Genomic DNA, 18,911 nt, shown 5'->3' with positions numbered 1-18,911 from the left:
GAGAGGAATTGAGGCTGTCGAGGCCAAGAGTATGGGTGGCTCTTCAATACATTTACCTGAGGAGGAAGGAAAGAGATTGAGCAGTGTTTGGGGGAGACAGAGAGCTGGAGTGGTTATTTTTGGATCAGAGAGACTTGAGTATATTTATATGGAGAAGATAGTGCTGTTGGATAAGGAGTGAGTGGTGAAACTTGATGAAGCCCAATCTTGTGGAGGCAGTCTCAGGACCCACTGGGGCTGGAGTGGAGCTGAAATGGCGCTGCCTTCAATGGAAAGAAGGGCACCAATGCTTTGCAACTGGAGGAAGCAAGTAAGGAAAAATTCAGAAGGTGGTTGATTTATATCTCATGGGCTCTAACTTGAGGACGTGCCCACCAATGTCCCTGGTTGCTTAGTGAACAGAGCAGGGTCATATGCTCAGAGTGATGAGATGGGGTTGGTTAGCAGCTTTGAAAAGATGAGTGAAGGTTTGGAACAGGTGCTGTGAAATGAGGGAGAAGGAGCCAACCAAGATAAGAACAAGGAATTGTGGGTAATGTTGTGGACTCATCTGAAAGCAGGTACTGGGAATACCTGAATTTCTTCTCCAAGGAGCTCATAACCTTGGGAAAGTTATAGCTAACCCTCCCCAGCATCCTGGACCCCTCCTTTCTTTGGAGGTGCTTCTGTTAATATCAGGCACTATTGGCATTCTCTGGTTTGCCTTTTCCTTCTAAATTTCATTAGAAATACACAAAGGATACACAAAGTGCATATCTTGACATTAGATGATGGCTGGTCATATTATGCACTGGAAACAAAACAAATGGGTACTACCAACGAGCTCCTAGAACTAGGCAAAACTTAAAGAATTACAGAGCAGTTAGTATACTGATAATAACTTCACTTCAGTTACCTACAGCAGGATTTTCCAGACTATTTGCTGGGAATATGAGTGTCTTGTGAAGTTAATAGGTGCTCCATGACAGCAAAGTTTTCCTAGGTCAAAAAAATTAAAATATCATTGCATACCTTCTCAAGAGACTCACTACACGTTAGCTTATAAAAGGCTCTGAGAAGTCCTGCTGGATTATCATTTGTTTAACTTTGTGTAACCCAGTAGAACACGCTTGGGGGAAAATGATTTCACATTCGGCCATACTGCACTGAAGGCACCTGACCACATCAGTGGCCAGTAAATTGAGTCTGGTGTGTAGGTCAGTCTGATGTGCCATCACTGGAGACCGATGGTTAAGTTAAAAAGCCTTACATTCCCAGAGTGGATGGCACTACTAGCCCACAGCGCTTATGGTTCATGCTTTCAATTAAGTAAGCCTGGTCTTGCTTCCCTGAGGCTCTTACATGCCACCAAAGAGTGAAAGGAATCCCCTGGCAGTCACTGAATCTGAGAAGTCACTTCCAACAGCACTATTGGTAAGATAGGAGATACTTGAGGGACTTGCAGGAATTCTAACTGATTGTTCCCCCAGGTTATTAGCTGAAAGAGGTAACTAGGATGGTCCCACGACCAGCTGAACTCAAGACAGGCCCCTAGAGTGAGAAAACACACAACCAGAAGTGACCAAAAGATAAGGGCTGTACCATACAACCCTAACCTCACGCACGTCCTGGGCACGCACACGTGCTGCGTCCTGGGCACGCACATTACGTTCTGAACACGTACACATACTATGTCCGGAGCACTCATCCTGCGTCCTGAGCATGCACGTTCCGTCCTGAGCACGCACGCACGCTACGTCCTGAGCACGCACGCACGCTACGTCGTGCGCACGCACGTTACGTCCTGATCAGGCATACGTGCTACGTCCTGAGCACGCACGCACGCTACGTCCTGAGCACGCACGTTACGTCACGTCCTGATCAGGCATACGTGCTACGTCCTGAGCACGCATAGTAGCCCTGAGCACGTACACAAGCTACGTTGTGAGCGCCAGTGCTGCGTCCTGAGTGAGCGCGTTACCTTTTTTGTCAGCCTGAGGCGGTCTTCGAAGGCTTTGAGGAAAGTAAGTTCCCAAAGGTTAAACTTTATTAAGGTTTTGATTTCCAGTTTGTCGTGGAATACCAATCGTACGTCCTTTTTTGGGCCTTTAGGCATTTTATCTTAAATAAACTTGGGTGCTGACACGTTCTGCAGTCCATTTAGGTTTAAGTGTGCCCTCTCACTAACTGGTAATAATATTAAAATCAGTATTGTTTTTAGTCAATAGGAGGCTCTTAGTGCCTTCTACAGCCGGTGGCGGTGGCCGGTAAGTACCTGCTAGAAAGTGCAGTCGAGTCAGTGCGAAGGTACCTGAATGTCATCAGCTTGTTTTGATTTGCGAGGATGATGCATTGTCTGTGAATGCCCCAGCTTTTCTTACACCACGGCTACCTCATTTGCCAAATATGGGAATGATCCTTTGTTCATGTTAATTGAAAACGACATCCTTATTCATCATATGCAATTTTTTTTAGTCATTAAAATTCTGTCCAAAGCCTATCCAACTGAGGGGAACGGCTGAGTAATACCCGGGGCTTGTTAATCTATTGTTATCAGCCTTCTGTTTTATCCTCTTGACATGAAGAGCAGCAGGAGCTCTGATGTCCAAACTTTGCCTTTGATTCTGCACCCAAAATGTAATGCTGGAGCAGTTATACTCATGACCTACAAACGTATTTTTGACCTAGCTCATCCAGAAAATGTCTGGAGACTTTCATTTTACTTGAAGGGTCAAAGACTCAGGCCTGATTATATTCGCATTGGAAATATAAATTCCTATGATAAATTTTCCTTTACGTTGTTACAACTGAGCAACTTTCCAGTACAATTGATTAAGGTAGTGGGGGGGGGAATGAACTTCTGAAAGTTAAAAACAAACAAAAAAAACCTTTAAAAATGAGTCTGGGTCTAAATTATACTGCTAATCATCACCTGAATTAAGATATAGCCATAGGCTGTATCTGTTTAATGTCTTATTCTTTCTCTGTGACCTTCTGAAAAGTAGTAACAAGACACATTAAAATAATTTATATTAGATGTCAAAAACGTGTTTTTTTTTTTTTTGTAATAAAGGTTTCCAACCCTTTGATTAAATTTATGTTTATATGTGACACTTGCTTGAGGTGCATAAATTCACATGACAATGGAAGTCCGCGCACTCACAGTACCCAGTGCCGGGGTGAGTTGAATTTGGACACATGACATAAATAAAAGTGGTTTTATGTTTCACCTTCATCTGGTAGGTGAGCACTCCACCTTTTCTTGTGAAACATAATCGGTTGTGACATGGCAAAATTAGATCCTGGCTATTTATTATCTTCTGAAATCAAACCCCATAACTGGGAAAGCATGTGGTAGGTCTGTAGGGGCAGCTTGCATGCAGAGAGGAGAGGGGGGGCTTTCCAGTTTTATAAGCTCAAGGTGATTTTCTCCAACATCTCGAGCATTTTAATTACCCTGAAAGATTGAGTAAATTATTATTTGAATACTTTATGGCATTGCATGTTAACTTTTCAAGGACAAAGTGCTGTACTTTGCTTTTCACCAGTGCCTCATCTGTCAGAATATATCTTTGAAATTTATGTAGTTTGCTGCAGAGTAAAGGGGGGACAGACCTGGAATCCTATGAATTATTAGGAGACATCAGAGTCAAGTGTGATCTATCCCACAACAAAAGGAGTATTTATTCATATCTGATTTCCAGTTAGAAATTAATGACATTAACGGTGAAATTGATTCGCTGCATTTTCTCAGAACATGTTAAATAAAATTGGCTTTCTTTGGTGAAGTTATTCTGGTGTTTTTTTGTTTTTTTTAAAAACCCTTAGCAGAGGTGAAAGGCTAAGCAAATACCTTCAATTCAAAATAAAACAAATTTTACTCAAATGGTTTTGGGCATGCCAGTTTCACCCTGGGTGCCGTGTTTCACAAAGTATGTTGTGAGAGGTGTGCTCTTTTGTTTACGCTTATAGATAAAAGGGGTTTCAGCTTGGGTATTGAAATCTTTAATATATATGTGTAAAAGCATTTTTCGGCCTGCAGAAAGCCTCCATGCTGAGTTTGACAGAGTCTGTTTAAATGTAGAAAGTGCATAATATGTCATAGGCTGTTTAGTTGATCTTTGTAACCAATAACAAGCTTTTCTCTGCAGATATAATTTTTTCTTTCTCCATAAGGGCACTCAACCTTTTACTAACTTCATCCTACCATCAGTAGATTAGATTAAATCCCCATTTACTGCATCATATTAATATTTTCAATGGCACACTAATCCAAGAAATAAATGTGTCAGTTTCTATGGCTACATTGTAATGGGCATAGCTATCAGAGAGTGCCTTAAGGCCACGTAAAAGACTTAATGTACGGATTGAGTAGAAGCACATTATTTATTACAAAGCTATAAGCCAAGAAATTTAGCAATCTCATTGAAAAAATTTGCTCATTTGATCTGGGCCAATTTGCCTGACTGATAATATTGAATATTTAGTATCACAATGTTTTTGCAGTTTTAAGGATAAAGTGTTCTGAACTAATTTGATTCAGAGCAGTTGGTTGAATGGAATGATTTTATGTTCCTGAAATGTTTATTGATACTTCTTTTTCAGTTTTAGTGACTAAAAATTTAAGTGGGACTAAGGCCTAGGCCTCTGATGAGGGTAGTCTCTTAAGCAAAAACGGTAGCAGAGAGAGAAACAAACCCACTTGGCCTGATTGTGTCATCTGACAGGCATAGGTGGGGAGAGAGGAGATCAGGCACGGAGTTGGGGAGTGGGAAATCATGCTCCCCACACCCCAGGAGTCAAACAGGTTTTATTCTCTATGAGCTTTGGTGGGACGGTTTGATTCACCCTGAAAATTTGTAACGGGAGACTCTGAGGAAGGAAGATGTGTAAAGAAAAACCTCTCCTATTCTCGTTCTCCCAAAACTCCCACCCTTAATTCCACTTCTATGATAATAAGAGAAGTGCTAGGATCATTTGATAGAAGAGACCCTCTCCCAGCACAAAGCCTGCCGCCTTTCTTCAATATATTTACATTTGAACCAACAAGAAAATGGAAAATGACAATTTCAAATGGGTTATTTTGGCGTCATGTAATTAAAAAAAAAAAACCGTTTGACTGGATTTAATTTTTTCCTAAAGTGAATGTAGACAAACTTATTTCAAAGTTGAGTGTACTCTTTGGTGGCTGGTAGAATATATAATTGGAATATGACTAATTATTGTTGATTCATTCACTGAAGTATGCGCATAAGAATCGAGGGGATTGTTTTCCTTTAAGTTTGGTAGTAGAATATATCTCAGATCAAAGGCTGTCTTGGTCCTTGCTGTTGTGTAGTATCTGGAGGAGGCTGACATTTTTCAGGGAGATGTGTAGGGCCCACTTCTGACCATCCTATTTTCATATTTCTTAGCTTGGTTTGTTTCCTTATTATTTGGCATGATTTATCATTTAAACAGACGTAAAATCTGGAGTTGTTACTACAGTATTCATTGACATATACAATTACATTTATACTTGGCACTGCATTTGGCAAACTATATTTCAGTTTGGAATTTGGGTAGAGAATGTTTAAAATTTGGATATGTCTTCTAAAAATCTGTTGAAAGACAAATTTTTTTCTAATATTTCTTTATACTTTCTAAAAAAGCTACTAATAGCTGTGTAGACTGTAACATCGACAAAAGCTGACATCTCTAGAATTTCACATGTCAATAGAACAGTGCAAGGAGCAGTGAGAAGACAAGAGAGACTTAGAAAAGCATGTTAGTGGCTTGAACTGAACCCTCCCAATCTATTGAAGTCTTAAACCTTAAGTTCTGGAAAAGTCCATTTCCAGTAAGTCAGAATAACCCATGACAACACTTCATCAGCATCAATGCTAAGAAGTAAAAGATATTAAGAGTAGGTAGTTTAAAATTGAGAACAGACAGAAGGTTGTTGCCTAAGAATTAGTTTGAAATAAAATGTCTGCATGAACTGGTATATTTTTATTTTATTAGAGAATGTTATCTGTCCTTCAATTAAAAAGTGGCTCATACAGACTTCGGTGGCTGTTTTCCAGCACAGTATTAGCACAATCATCCTCTCATTTTTCTGAGAAGTGAATAAGGGCTCTTTGTTCTTAAAGAAGCTCTTTGTTTCTATAGCATTTAGTTTATATTTTGATAATAAAACCAGTATTTTAATACTTTCAAAATTCAAGTACAAATACCTAAGAGGCATAATTTAAAATAAATATATACTTTTATAAACTTAGTGAATGGAATGCTTTTATTTTCGTAAGAGCATTCTGTGGGCTAGTCATATTAAAAGTTATTTAAGCCTGTGAGTAAAAGAAATGTTCCTACCATAACATTTCTTTATAGTCTGAGCTTTAAAAGGATTATACATATTGTATACCTAAAACATTGAGTATAGTATTGTTTTCATAAAAACTTTCATATAGCAACAAGTGTCTTCTGTATCAACAGTATTTTTCAATTGAAGTTTAAAAATGTGAGGGGTTTTTTCATATTCTGCCACTGAGGCTTATTGGTGAGTTTAGAAAGGATAAATGCAAATATTCTAGCATCAGAAAACATGAAAGGAAATTTCTGTAGCGTTTTTTGCCCTCTTGGTTCCTAAAAGAGAGAGTTAGCATTTCTCTCTCGCATGGTCATTAATAATGACAGCTGTCCATGGTGCAGAGTTCACCTACATTATTGTCAGTAACAGGGCTGGCAAGAGAATATTTATTACAAGAGGAGGAGGGACAGAGACATGATGTTGAAACAGAAGACAAGAGCAGAGTTCAATTGTCTTTTTTTTTTCTATTGAAATAAAATATAATCATTCCCTAAGCTTTCTTAATAGCGTTTATTTCAAAGCATTATTGTTGCAAGTATATTTCATCTGCATAAATGTTCCTTGTAGTGTTGGATTAAAAACTGAAATGATCAGGCACTCATTTTTATTTTATTTTTCCGGTAAACCTGTCTAATAACCAAATATATTGGAATGACTCCTAAAATATCATTTGAATTGTTGATAGGAGGACAGTTGGATTGTTAAGCTCTCTTCCCCCCCTGCCCATGATATAGAGAACTAAGAGGATTTAACATAGAGACAGCTAGCATTTAAATAGTGATTTCAAATTTTGCTTAAATAAATATAATAATAATAATGTGTAGGTTCCAAGAGGAAGAGTTTACAAAGTACATTTATGTAGCCTCTCCTTGTTTCTCTCCCTCCTTTTCTGTTCCTCCTTTCTCTGTCCTACCCCTCGTTCTAATTTTAGCCTATTAAGGCAACTATACTTGGAATTCCTTTCCTGAGTTAGTCTGTTGATTGTCCATCGAGGTACAAAGGAAAGCCTGTACTCGGAGTCAGGTTTTCTCTGCTTACCCACACTCCCCCACCCCAACTACCGCAAGAGAAGCGGAGAAATAGCCTCTTCAGTGCAAATCTCTAACTGACTGTGAATTCTTTTAAGAAAATAGTGAAGGGGGTGGGGTAGGGAGAAATGAAATTGGATAAATGTGAGGTTCTTTTCCTCCCTAATTTCAGAATAAAGAAAGGGAGGGGATGAGGGACATGGCCTTTTTCTCCCATTAATTTATACAGAAATCATACAAATTCACAAGTATGGAGATACAGTAATGAAGATATATTAAAAGAAAACTTAAAAGCCATTTTATCCCTTAGCTGACAAAAGTCGTATGACTTCTCAACATTATTCTTGAGAACGATTGTAGTTGTAACAAAGATACAGTCTACGGTATGGCACATAGTAGGTATCCCATAAATTTTAGCTTGCTTTTCCCTTGAGGACAAAATCCCTAACTTGTTCGCTGTCCTATTCCCTTAGCAGTGATCATCGTGCACACCCCTAGAAGGCATTAAATGAATATGTTTAACAGTTGTGTGAAGGGTAGATATGTACAGTACATATAGGCATTAATGAAGTACGATTCATAAATATATTTGAAGATAGTTTTAGCCGTGCAGTCACACTGTTTGCAAGCAACCCCTCACTGTTGGCTGTCAGTAGATTTCACCATGCCGCTTGACTCAAGGACACCTCCCAGCTCATGTCCTTAAGGTAGAGTCCGGCCAAGCTGGCCCATTTGAAAGTGATGCTGTCAATTTCCCGATTCTCTGTGGAAGATTTTCTTTTAAAAGCAGACTTTTAAGGCATTAGTGGTTTTCCTTTAAGTAAAAAAGAATATGAGCCTTTTCCAAACTAAAATCAAGCCAAACAAATACAAACTGTTACAAAATAGAATTGAACTAATGTCCGAAAAGTACTAGTTATGGGCCTATCAAATGTTATTAACAAGAGTAAGGCAAGATCAGAACTCAGCTGAAATGATGTTGCTGTTTCAAAAAGCTATCCTCAGATTGTCACAGTGAACCAAATCACTGCTTGGGTTCACTGGAAACATTCAGAGCAGAGAACCAAATTAAAACAAATCTCTTTGATTATTATGGCTTAAGGTAAAAAAACTTTATTTTTTCTCTCCTTTATAAATATTTAATGATTCAATTTAAATTATGGGAAAATGAAAAGAAATACATACACAATTTTTTGGTAAAGGTACAGAATTACAGTAGCCATGGATAGCCTGCCATGCAGTATTTGCCTTTTCACATAACTCCATTGTCAGTTATCTGTGGCTTTTTAAAATAGGATGGAATTACCTGTTACTTCTTTGCCTCAATTTTATCCACTTCTTCACCGGTGCTTTGAATATGATGCCAAAAGAAGCTAGTGCTTCATTCTGCCTGACGAGTCACAGTTATTAGAGCTTTCCCAAGTAACGTGATCAATACCTTCAGAGGTGTTTTATTCTACTTTTCTTAGACATCCTGTAAAGATACTTTTTCAAGCGCTGCTTTTCGGAGATACTGAATGATGCTCTTCTGTTGCACAATAACAGATATAAAAACAAGCCTTAAGCAAATGAGTGTGTATGGCTTAAGGAGTTGCAAGAATCTTGTGTGGGAGCCACACCTAAGTTTTTGCTGTCTCTCAACTCGTTTGTGCTGTGATCCTGAATTAACTTGAAAACTCCCTTTCTATACAAGAATCGAATTTCTCCCATTTAAAACCCTTGCATGTGCACTGGCAGATACAGCATTTGTAATTTCCACCACCCCACAAGTGAACTCCAACCAGTGGGAGGGGCTGCCGTCCCAGGCTCCGGGAGGAAGAGTGATGCTGCAGAGGTTCCCATAGGACTGCAGAGACAGATGGTGGCAGCTCACGCCACTTGCTTGCTCTCTCTGCTCTTGTCCCAAGGTTCACAAACTGGCCCGTGAAACTTTACCTGTCCCCAGGCTTGGAATATAGCACAAGTAGAATTAGGCTTTATGATTCTTGGTGACAGTACTAATATTTTTCGTAATTCAGCTGTTTGTGTGGAAAATACTTTTTGTTCCATTTCCTTTGTCGTCCTTTCTTTCCTCCTGAGTCGATCCATCTTCCCCCGGCAGTAGCGCGTGCACTCCCAAGGGCAGCCAAGGCTGCACTGGAAGCAGTGGGTTGCCACTCAGGATGTTTAAAACATTTGTCTTACCATTAGTTAAAGGGACGAAATGGTGGTTCTGTATATAGGATTTCCAGGCTTTCAGTTGTCTCTATTCTTCATAGTCCAGTAAGTAAGTTTTCCTTTTTTAATGGCACATTTTCTACATCATAGCTCTTAGCAAACAAGCAAGAATCAATAAGTATTGAACTTCATTCAGTATCAGCCATGTAAATAAAATGTCAATTGTTCAGGCTCTTAGTCTGGACAAATCTTAGTCTTTCGTCAAGACTATCTGGAACCTTCCAACTCCCACCAGCAGGGAATCAGTGCAGGAGCAGTACTCTGTGCGAGAATAATAGCAAATCTGTGCTTGTATATATTCGGTATGTTTCGGGAGCTCTGTAAGAGGGGCCTCAGAAACCCAGGGACCAGAGCCATGAGACACACATTCTTGGGTACCAAGCGTCGTGCCTCTGCTGGTCATGTCCCAGTGGGGAAGTGAATCACCTCACTCTGACAGAGACTTCATGATGAAAAAGAACTGAAAGACACACTGTAAACTTACATGGATCAGGAACAGGTGATCTATCTTCGTCCAAACTTGCAAGGGAAAGAGGGAGCTGGAGTCGCAGCATAGACACTGGGCATCTGAAAGCACATTAGGAAGTAGTGTGCTCACCGGCAGAACAAAGAGCACTTACTTCCGTGGTTATAGACTGTAAATTACAGGGGGAACACTTCTAATTTCAGGAAAAGTGGTCATCTGTGACTGCAGTAGAATTCCTCAGATAGGCTCACCCCAGACCAGAGCTGCCTTGAGCAGTCATTGGGGTTCTGATACCCAAGTTCCTGGCCAGAACTCTGCCAGGGACACAGATGGTACAGGAGCTGTGTGACCGTGGCCCATTCTGTCTCTCTCCACTTTTGATTTGCTTGGGAAAATGAAAAAAATTCTACTGACTTTTTGGACTGTTGCAAGGATTTAACTATGAGATGATGTACGTGAAATTGCTTTATAAAGTACGATACAAATGATATTCTAGTATTGCTCCTGATAGGGTCAGAGTTGTTGTTTTGTTGTTAGACTATCTTTTCCCAGAATTTAAGTGTTTGGAGAGACCATGTATGATACCACTAGAAAACAGTAATAATGAAGAACATAATTAAATGTGGGGCTGGCATCTTGTGTGCAAAAAAGATTTGATCCATGATACTTATTGGGAAGGGTATCTTTTTGAATAGAAATTATTGTTTTCACTTAAAACATACATGAGAGATGATTTATTTATAACAACAATTAACTACCCTAATAGTAAAAAATTACCAGCCTGAAAAATAACCATTATGTTAATCACATTGTATATTTTTTACCCCTCCTAAGAAATGGAGATCTCTCTCCCCTGCACGTGGACTCTTCATGACCCCTTAGTAATAGGTAGGCCATTTGACTTGACCCTTGTTAAAGAAAAAAGTATTCTGAAACTTGTCAAAATGATAAGAAGACTTTAATCCAGTCTATTGTGACAGACTATTGTGTCAAGACTATTGCAGTGGGGAGAGATCAGGTTCAACTCTGAATACAACAAGAATACGTGGGGATTTATAGTCAAAGGGCTAGCTTGCAGGAGAGAGTGGAGGATGGAACATTATTAAGGGTAATTACAGTGGTAGGGGTCATTCTTGCTAAACCAACCTAACAGGATTCTTGTTGAAGACAGGCCAGGGTGATCAGATACAAAGAATGGGATGATGCGAGATGGGGAATTTGATCAGATATTGGAGGGGAGGACTCTCTCTAAACTAGCTTAGAAAGATTCTTGCAAAAACTGGACACTGCAAGGACAGACACTGTAGTCCAAGGTTGAGGCATGGTTGGAAGAGGGCTCAGAGGAACCTGACTAAAGTTTGGTCAAGGAGTCTTTGTCATCCTTCAACTGCTGCCTTTCTCTCTTTGCCCTTACTTCTCCAGTCGGCACATCTCCTGTCACGGTTTTAGCAGTGACTCTGTAAGGTTGACCAAAAAACTAACATCAGTAGACATCGAATCCTATGATTTCTGTGTTTCATTTTTACAGACTTTTTTAGGCTAACATCTCCGAAGTCAAACTTATCAACTATCTCCCTTTCATCATTTTTGACATTATCATCTTTTGTTCTTCTGGTCCTTCAAGCTAAAAATCTGGAAGTCTTCTTTAACTGCACACTTTTCTTCATCACATCAATTAATTTTGTCAGTTTATCTTCTTGGATTGTGCTGGAATTCCTGTTTTCACCAGTACCATCTCACAGCTATGTCACCACAAGAGCCTTTATCTGCTGTCCCTGCCTTCAGATCTGCTTACAGGTAACAAAAGGTCATCTGACCTTCCTTAGTCACAATGTAATTCCTCATTCCTCTACTGGCTGCTTGCTTTCTCTTGCATGAAATCTTACACCTTGCATGGCCTCCTTGTGATGCTAGCCCTCTGTTTCCAGAGGCCTGGCATCTCATGCTCCCTCTGAGTGTTGTACATACATTCTTCTGTCTCGATCTTTTCCGTGCCACTCTCACCTTGAATGCTCACACTTGACCCAAGTTCTTTGCTTCCTTTGAGCCACAGGGTCAAGGGCCACATCTTCCTTCTAAACTTTTCCTGATCCCAGTTCACCTTCATTTTCCTCTAATTTCAACCTCTAACATTCAGAGGCAGTCTACGATATTTTAGTTCTTAATATTGCACTATTTTTACACTATATTTCATGGTCACTTCATCATGTTTTTGTGAATAAATAATGTTTCAACAATGAAGTACAGCTCTTAGGGGCCAGATGTTTTTCCTCTAGATCCATCTGGGTATCTTACAGGATACCTGGTAGATAAATGTTCATTCAATACTTACTGCTTGATTGATGATTTTACCAAGTTTTCTTACCAAGAAGGTGTTTCACTCCTTACCTGCTGCTTTTTCTCTATTGTACAAATATTCAACATTTTGTTAAGAAATGCAGGTGTAGGAAGTACGTTTTCTGGTTAGTTATCAATATATTTCTTAGGCACCCATCCTGTGAGCACTTGGGTGGCACTATTAGCAGAGAACACAAGTTCTTTGCCTCTCTTCAGTAGAAGTTTGGTAGATATTTGTTCAGAGAACTGATAAATGGCATGTTTGCAAGCAGATTTATTGTTGGAGAAATTAGGAAATGAGAAGTGAAGAGACTTGCCCAAGGTTATGTATTTCTGTGGCAGTGCTTATTGCCATGGTTGAAATAGGGAATTAAAATTATTATCTGGATAATGTAAGCTATACCAAAAAAAAAAAGCACAAAAATCTATAAATATCAAGGACAGTGAGGACATAGAATAGTTTATGAACTTTGAAAATTAATGCTTTATCTTTGCATAATAATATCTACAAGCCACACTGAACCCACCCTATTTAGGTAAAGGGAGTGCCTGGTCACAACTCGGAGGTGTCTTTTGGGGTCCTCTGGAGGGCAGGGGGCGAATGGAGCAAATTGTGTCATTTCTAGATGGAACACTTAATACTGTTTAAGTCAGGTCTTCCACATCTGTCCAAGGGAAGACTGGATTTCCATTAAGTAGATTTATGGAGAGCATGAACATTCTTCTCTAGCTCAGGGATTTGTGTTTAATTTTCTGGGATACTGTCCAATGATAATGTCTTGAGGACCTGAATTTTGTGAAAGAAAAACTAGGACTTGAATCTTGTGAAAGAAAAACTAAGATAAAAAATATTCTACTCTCCGTGCTGGCTTCAAAATAAATTGGCCTCTGAATGCTATGGCCATGATCCCCATGCCCCCACCAGCCCCAATAGCTCTTTGGTTTCAAACAACATATTTAGTGTGGTTTTACTCAATAAAGTTTTGGATATTTGTTGCTGCTGTTGTTATTTTTATTCATTTTTTGAGGTTTTCTTGATGGTTTCTAGGGCATAGCAAAGGGATATTTAGCAAAATGCAGAGGTTATAATGGTTATAGAAACTAAGGACGTTTATGTAGTGCTGATCTCCGAGATGCTTCTAACTCCTTCTAAAATTAAACAGAAGCATGTGGAGAGATTTGCATGTTCCCAGGTAGAATCAGTTATATGGGGTTGTTTTTTGTTTTTTGGCTTTTTTTAGCATAAATTTGAAAACTTAGTTTAGAAATTCAACTGGATGTTGTCGTTGTGTAGGTATAAGAGATCCACAGGGAGGTGCGCATGGGTTGGCCTTAACTTTCCGTTTAAGCTTAAGCTTTTTAAACTTTCAGAAGAGAATCAAAATGTGGGAGAATCACTTATTTGTAAAAAATTGCCCTGTCATGTGTTTGTTGTAAGTTAGACTAATTACTTTTAGGCAGTATTATAAATACAAGGATTTGAGTTTGATAACAATTTCATATAATGCCAAGCAAAATAAAAAAAAAAACATTTTTGACATTTTAATGAAAAAATGAAGAGAAAAATGAAATTAGCACCATGTCTCGTATGTTGTAAATAATATATTTTGCTCTATTTAAAAGTATGACTAATTTTGTGGCACTTGAAATAGCTGTAATACAATAATGGAAGAATGGAACAGAAATACTGTAACATAAAGGACATGCGTCCTTAGTCGTGTTTCCCAGTGTAAGACATTACAGCTGGAAAAGATAGTCTCATGGTCCACAAAGGTCTCCCTGGTTTCAGATTTTCTGTGCTTTGCAGCCATGTGGCTGTGTTCAGAGCAAGATACCAAACAACTAAGTCTTCAGTCATTACTGTGCAACTTGCCAATCATTATCATAATTTATTTCCCTAAAAATACTAATTTGAAAAATGTCTTCTACAAAAGGCAGTCTCCTCTTGAATAGGAGGCCTTCCTGAATCACTGGGATATGCTGATGTCATTGATCTAGTGCAGTTCAGCAGTGGCAAAACACTGGTGATACAAAAAGAAAAAGAAATTCAGTACTGTTTCTACCCACAGGGCAGTATATTTAGGGATGTTATTGCAAGAATTCCGCCCCCCCCCCCCTTTTTTTTTTAATGTCTGTGTCAGAATGCCTGATGATCAAGGAAAGATACAGTGGAAACTGGTATTCTTACAGTAGTTAGATATGCAGGAGTCTTATTTCCTTTTTGGTTAGTATGTTGATCTATGTGTTAACATAGTCACAAACTAAAAGAACAACAACTGTATACTTGAAATACAGTGGATTCCAACTCATTCAACATTTATCGGAACACCTATAATGTGTAATCCATTGGTTCCTGGGGAAGGTGAGGGAAAGGGAGGGAGAATACAAGAAAATCAGAGGAAGCTCAGGCCTTTAAAGAGGCTACCTGGGGAGGACTCTAGAGTGTTCCCTCTTTATCATCCTCTGTATCCAATGTATTGCTAACATCTCTCTGTTCTTGAAATAAATCTGTCTCCTATTCACCACCCCCGTTTCCTTTGCTACTTGCTCTCCCTGATGTTAGCCCTCATCACTTCTCACTGGATCACTTGACCATCCATCCTTCTTGTTGTCGACTCTTTTGCGTGGCACACAGGCCCTCCTGGCTGGACACCTGCCTTCCTCCCATGTGTCTGCCCTCAACACTCCCTCACACATACGGTGCCCTTGAACCTTCCTGTACCTTGCTGCTTCAGGCCATCGTGAAACAACATGGGCTACTCTCCCTGCCTCAGATGCCCGCTTTTTGCCTTACCTGGCTGCCTTCTGCAAACTCTTCACATATCACTCCTTCCAGAAGTCTTTCCAGCCTCACCAGACCCAGCGTGAGTTCGAAGCACTTCTTCTGGGCCCCAGCTGCCTGTAAATACCTTATCCTAACCTTCGAACAGTAGGGAATATCGTCATTGTTGGTGAAGTGGTCACAAACCTAGGGTCCACAGTCAGGCTGGCTGGGAAGTGGCTGGGTTCCAGCAGTCACATCATGATGGTAGCAAGTTAACCTCACCTGTCTGTGCCTCAGTTTCCTGATCTTTAAAACAGATATAATATTACCCAGCATATCGGGTTGTTGTAAAGATTGAATGAACAGAAATTTGCAAACACTTAGAATGCCTGGTACACAAAAGTAAGTTTTCAGAAAAGTTAGTTTTCTTTTTACTCTTCCTCTTCCTCTTCTTTCCCTTTTCCTCCTTTCCTCTCCTCTTTCTTCTCTTCGTCTTCCTCTTTCTCCTCCTCTCCTCCCCACTCCTTGTCTTTTTCATTCTCTGCCTTTTCCTCCGTTATAACCACCTCTCCAGTCAGGCCTCTGTGGAAGCTCTGTGGGTACTGAGACTATGTTATATTCAATTCCGTGCCCCATGACCTATCGTAGAGAATATTTCTTCCTGGACAGTGGGGAAAATATCATGTTTTTTCTACCTTCAAGAAATTATTTTCACTTTTCAGTGTTAGGGAATATGTTTCATGAAATTAATGATAAAATCTAGAGGTCTTTAAGAAACCTGTGTGAATGCTACATATGCAAGAACGAGGTCCTGTGTAAGTTAGTAAATTCAGGGGGTCTTGTTGTTAGTCACTGTCACAAATACTCAGTATTATGGGATTTGACTTGTATTTGTTATTTGATTTTTGTGCTGCAACTAGTTAAGATTGTAAGCATTTAAAACATTATTAATCTGTTCTCAGGAATAATGTCAGACATTTCTGTATCACTTTCTTATGTGTCAGGAATGGTTAAAAGAGCTTTGCATGTATGAACTCACTCCATTATTGTTTCCATTTGTAAGGTCTAATATTCATGAGTTACTTTTTGCAGTTTACATAGATTACTTATTTTATATATAATAATTGTATATAATAATTATTGTAATTATACCTTTTCCTACTAGAAAAGAAATGACAGATATGATTTTATTTCTTGGAAAGTCAAGGAGAGAAATGCCATTTTCCATCAGAGAAAGATATATGGAAAATCTTTAGTGTGGCAGATATGCAAGTTAAATAGGTAAAATAAAGTCTTAATTTTTTAAACTTGTGCCAACAGTTCTAATCAGGGATGGAGTTTTTAATAGGAGAGAAGCATCTGCATTTTGGGGAGCCTGATCCTTGGAGTGAATTCTTATCTGCACCACTGACAAAGAGTAACACTGGGACAACCAAGCTTGTGGAAACTGTAAGCTCCCGTTTTCCACAGTGCCTTTAGAAGGAGGGAGTGTGTTTAGAAATAATAATGTGTTACGTTTGTTATTATTGTAGTTTTAAATTGGAACATTAGCTAAGCTATATCCTGAAGATTTTTTTTCTTTTCCACAAATGAAGAGGAATTTCAGGAAATTTGGTTTTCTGTGCTTAAGTAAGTTCAGAAAATGATAGTACACCAAACCCCCCTCCTTTTGGGTCTGCAGTGAGATTAAGAGTTACTAAGGGGGTCTGCAGAAAAGGCACTTGTTCAACTTGGTTTAACTCACTATTTCTTGAATGCCTATCCTCCTCTACCCCAATATCTACTAATATTTCCAGGCACGTTAGTGATCTGTGGAACACAGTTTGCCTAATATTGGTGTTTACCATTTGGGGTTTAATTCTATGAAATGTAGTGCATCATTTTTATTAACATTAAATTTGTTGCATTTTAGTTATACTGAGCTTTTGGTCATAATGAGTTTGACCCACAAGCTTCTAAGTTGAGAGTAACTGACAATTAACAGGGAAATTAATTTGAAAATTAGACTGTTGGGGGGAATTTTTTTGTTTGTTTTTTCTTAAAGGTCCCTGGGCCCTCTGAGTTTAAATGATATTCATACAGTGGTTCACTTCCACATTACACAGAGCGGAAAAAAATAGTAGATTGTTACTTAAAGAACCTTGGGGCAGGTTGGAAATGCAAAGAATTTGTGGGGCTATTTAATTGAGCTATGAGACATATAATTTGAGAGGGGATGACAGGCAATCCATAATTAGTAAAGAACAGGGGCTCCTTTTGTTAGTCATTGTCACAAATATTCAGCATTATGGGATTTAACTTGTATTTGTTTTTTGACTTTTGTGCTGCAACTAGTAAATATTGTAAGCATTTAAAACGTTATTAATCTGTTCTCAAACGGCAGTTGTTGTGTGGTTGCTCACTCATTTGTACTTTGATTTGACCTAATAATGGGGAAGGATGCTAATGAAAGCTCACTGGTGTTCCTTTTGTACAAGCGAAGCAGACTTCCTACTTGTCTAGGCTTCAGCCATGACATGTTTGTTCATAAATTATCCAGCAGCACATGTATAAAACTATTGTGAGTTTTTTTCTAAATGGTAGAAACGTTATTTGGCAGGGCTATACCATATAATGCTTTCTACTCTTCATAAGACTGGCATTCAGTAACATCCAAGAAGGAGGTGTGTTGTTCCCCATGGTTTGGTATCCTTTCCCTCTTCAGTTAAATGTTCCTTCTTTTTCCTGTGTAGCTTCCACCACTGAAGTTTATCATTTGACCAATTTGGCCATCATTTTTCTATTAGGAGGAATTTAGCGTTCAGAATTATTTTGTGTGTGGAAAATTTCGCTATTACTCAAGCTGTCATTGGTAAACCATGGAAACATATTATTCACTCATTGGTTTTATCAGTACATGAGACTTAACCTGATTATTCAACAAACTTTTTTTCCTCTGGAACATGAACTTTGATTCTCACGTGAACTTTTAAAAGGAGGGAACCAGGAGTGAAAGAAACTGAACCTTAGCGTGTTATGGAATTTTGTTTCTACCATAATTCATATAGACGTGCACCACTTTCTCTCTTTTTCCTTCTGTCATCTATGAAGGTATAAATGTTTTGGCTCTGTGACAGAGCTGTGCGGTGGAAAGCTGCTAAGTTCCAGAACTAGTCTTTATAACTAACTAGCTAAATGGTTAAGAACAAGACATTTAACTTTTCTGAACTCAGTTTCGTCATTTGTAAAAGGAAGAGGTCCAATGATAATATCTTTAGGCTAACATGCAAGTAGTAAAAATATAATAAGATATGAAACTTGTACTAAGTTACTTCTACAAAATCATTAATAACAAAACTTGCTACCTACTTTGTGTTAACTTTACATGGCAACAGAGGATAGTAATGGCTTCTGAATCACTGAAAACCACTGAACTAATGCACAATCGTAATCCAAATTAGTCACTTTTATTCTAACAATCTTATTACGCCTTTGCCCATTTTAAGTTACTGTGATTATATTTTGCTAGCTCTTTGGGAGAAATGGGTTATTTTTTTAAATTATGAAAATGTTATTTCAGTAAATGTAATTTAATTAAAATGAGAATTTCTGCCAGCTGTTTTAAAATAAATACAGTATTCTTTTACTAGTATGAAAGGAGTTACTATTTGCTGTCTCATTTCCTCACTAATATGCTGGCGTGTTTAGCTTGAACCTGAGCTTGTGGAAGTTTATTCTTAACCAAAGGAGTCCCTTTTTCATGTAAGTAGGTTGAATGTGAATTGGGCAGCC

The 18,911-nt window shown here is 38.7% G+C and overlaps 1 protein-coding gene across 3 annotated transcripts in view; it reads left to right on the top strand.

Annotated features, from left to right (window-relative positions):
* Positions 1-18,911, top strand: part of TOX (thymocyte selection associated high mobility group box) — a 298,440-nt gene that overhangs the window by 26,905 nt on the left and 252,624 nt on the right. The window contains exon 1 of one of the 3 annotated variants that reach the window (XM_073794417.1): positions 1,874-2,003. The exons of the other annotated variants lie outside the window; for them this stretch is intronic. The gene's annotated coding sequence lies outside the window, so the exon portion shown is untranslated. Of the gene's footprint in view, positions 1-1,873; positions 2,004-18,911 lie in introns of those variants that run through there. 3 annotated transcript variants of the gene reach the window in all.

This window comes from Tursiops truncatus, chromosome 17, assembly GCF_011762595.2.
Source record: "Tursiops truncatus isolate mTurTru1 chromosome 17, mTurTru1.mat.Y, whole genome shotgun sequence".
NCBI classification, from domain to species: domain Eukaryota; kingdom Metazoa; phylum Chordata; class Mammalia; order Artiodactyla; family Delphinidae; genus Tursiops; species Tursiops truncatus.
This window is presented reverse-complemented; position numbering and strand designations above follow the sequence as displayed.